The sequence below is a fragment of the Oryzias melastigma genome, linkage group LG21, assembly GCF_002922805.2.
Source record: "Oryzias melastigma strain HK-1 linkage group LG21, ASM292280v2, whole genome shotgun sequence".
Classification (NCBI taxonomy): domain Eukaryota; kingdom Metazoa; phylum Chordata; class Actinopteri; order Beloniformes; family Adrianichthyidae; genus Oryzias; species Oryzias melastigma.
Genome location: NC_050532.1, coordinates 9,805,391 through 9,808,617, shown reverse-complemented (window position 1 = coordinate 9,808,617; position 3,227 = coordinate 9,805,391).

Genomic DNA, 3,227 nt, shown 5'->3' with positions numbered 1-3,227 from the left:
AGCTAAACAAAGAAAAACCATAATGTGCAAATCTGAAAACAAATTATTTTTTCCAAATAAAGTTGTTACATTGGAAAAAAGGGAAGATTCCATAAAAAAATACTTGAAACCGGACTGTCTGTACAAATGCAACTTCAGGTTAATTTATCACACCATGGCTACGGTAATTCTGTAAACAGCCTATGAAATGTTCAGTACACCGTCTTCTGATGTCTTAAAGGGACTTCTCTCAACTTCTAAGAATCTAAATGAAAACTGTTATGACAATTTGAATTATTCTCAATTGCCATTAAAGGCTTATGCAACACAAACCAGTAAAGTTTGTAGAGGGGGCTGTGAATGAACAAAGGAATCACTATTTTGTTAATTCTGTCTGTATTGAATAAGCGGCTACTCTAAACCACTAAAATCTTCTGCAAAGAGTGAGAAAAGAATCTCAACACTTAAAACTAATACAAGATATAGTGTGCAGCATTGAACCAATGCAAGGTATATGCTGTCTGTCATAGAGGGACGGAATAATAGTGCGCTTAAAATATGCTTGATGCTTCCTCAAATATATATGTATATGTGGTTCTTCTTAAAAAGGACTCCATGCAGATAATCGAGAAGCTCAGTCTGTTTAAACCAGCTGCTGCCGTGGGTTTTGGCACTTTTGTGACTTTTCACCAAAAATTAAGTGACAGACTCCATGATAAAAAGTTCCACTCCATCTTTTGTGGTATTTTGAAAGGGTTACCAGTGGTCTTTCAATTACTATTATGCTGTTTTTAAGCTATAAAATAAAATAAAACGACAAAAAAAGTGTTGTTTTTGAGGACATAGTTTCTGCAGAGCAGCATTAGTGTATCAGAAATTCTCCTGTGATTTGTGGGTGGGACTGTTCATTGATGGATGCAGCCCGGGGGCCGGATGTTTGACACACCTGGTTTACCCGCTCTCCTGCTAGCTTACAGTCCCACTTAACTCCAACTTACCATTACTGATGCCACGAAAATGGCAAGCAATATTGGAGCTATCCAGCCATACAATTATGAGGCATATGGCTGCACGGACAAGGAAAATAAAGACATACATTGATCTCGTTGTCTACAGGTCGATGCATCAGAATGGAGCATAGCTTATGACCACACAGCGTATTTGCAATGTCTTTTTCAAACAGCATTTTTTTTTTGTGCTTCTGATTTACCACGATTTAAATAAAGAAATACATTTTTTAGCTTAATTTTCCTAATATATGTCCTCCATCATTAAGATATTACCATGTTGAAAACACAAAAATATTTTTTTTTATCAGAGTGGGTCTTTTAAAATGACAACAAGACTATTCTAAAAACCAATGAAACTAACTAAGAATTGGAAATATTTGCATTAGGTTTTTGTATCAGATCATAAATGATGAAAAAAGTCAGGATTCATTTCTGTTGACCGGTACTTTTGGAAAACTAAGCAGTCTGCCAAGTGACGAGTGCAGCGTGTGCAACTGACTCAGTACGAAACTCTGCAGCTGTGTTTCCTTTCAAAATATTCTTGACCAGAGGCAACAAAATGACACAAGAGTGGAAGAAATTAAAGATGACAAAGTGATAGACAGTGTCACACAGTGAATAAGTCCTTGCCTGGAGAGACAGGTGCACGGCTTGCCATGAATCACGACAGCATCAGTGTGGCTTTTGGGGTATCCTGGCATGATGTGGAATATGGCTGGGGGATAATAAGGACCTCAGAAAAAAAAGTCTAAACAGTCAAAAATGCTTTTGATTGTGGAGCCATTGCAGAACGTTACATCAGAGTTCCGTTTGGCGTTTTACGGCCACAGAAGCTCAGAGGTATTCCCTGAAATTTACTTTTTATTTTATAGCTTTTCAAATGTGATTTCTGCTTGTAAAAAAGAACCTGGGATTGCAGTGGAGTTAAGAAAAAAAGAAAAAGAGCAAGTAAGCTCTTACTAAAGCATGCGCAACACCTCTATAGTCATTTCAAATATGGGGAACTGAGCACTGCAGGGCTACAGCCCATTTTTCTACCTGTTGTGTAGACCTTGTGTAGATGTAAAAACCTGGTTATATGATAAAGTCTTGCAGAGCTAGGAGTAAGATAAATTCTTCTTAATTTTGGGAAATATCAGTAATGCAGTTTCTCAGGCTGTAAAGAAACAAATAGTCTATAGAGTAAAAGTATTCAGATGTTCCCGTATGTACAAATCTAAACAATTTTTGCTTGAAGTCACCACAGAAAGAATCTGTATGACCTTTTACGATTCTCCACCAGCACCACATGGTTGCCAAGCGACCATCCGACACACCTGCTGTGTTCAACACAAGTGAACTGCTGGGCATTTGTTGCAGAAACAATGACAGACAAGTGAGGATGTTCACTTACAGCGAATTTAATTCTGTTCCATACCCAATTGCATAGTTTTAATCCTAAAGCAAAGCAAACTCAAGTCAATGTTTTAGGACATGAGATTAAGGAGGAAGAGGAGGTTTTAATGTGAACAAACTTTAGTGGATGCATGATGTCACTCATTCTTCAGAACATTCAATGTGTCAAAAGTATTTGATTGTGGCATTACAATGCACTAATAAGCAGACGGTAAACTCAACAAATGTTTTTTAAAAATGTGGTTTTGAATTTGTGGTATTTAAAGTACCTCCAGTTTATGTTGGTGCTTTGTTCTAATCTGACCAAGTCAATGTCACTTGTAAAATATCAATTCTGCAAAGATTTCCTTAAGTCTACCAGGCCAAAGGTGTAAGCATATTCTTACCCTTCAAGAAAACCTGCTACTTCATTTGAAGTCCTCTGGATTAGAGTGAGATGAAGACATGCTTGCTACTTGAAAAACTAAATGAGTTTCACATTAAAGTTCCAGATTATCCTCATTTTGATCAAGAAAATGTTCACTCCCCATTTACGTAGAGTGCTATACGTTGTTGAACACAGTATTGTACAAACGCTTTAGGACCCCTGCTTTTTGTACAATTCTGAGCTTGACTGCTATGAAACTTTAAGAAGTAAGAATAAATGGGTATTGGAAGTTTGAGAAAGCTGAAGTCCTTTTTCCCTCTAACTTTTCTCAGAGGAATAACAAGTCTGAAATTAATAATACCCCTGAGAAATTCAGACTTGACTTTTTTCTTCTTCTTTTTTTAAACCATGACTGGAAATGGTACAAAAGGTAGAAAACAAGAAGCATCACTGTGGGAAAAAAAGGTCTTTCATTC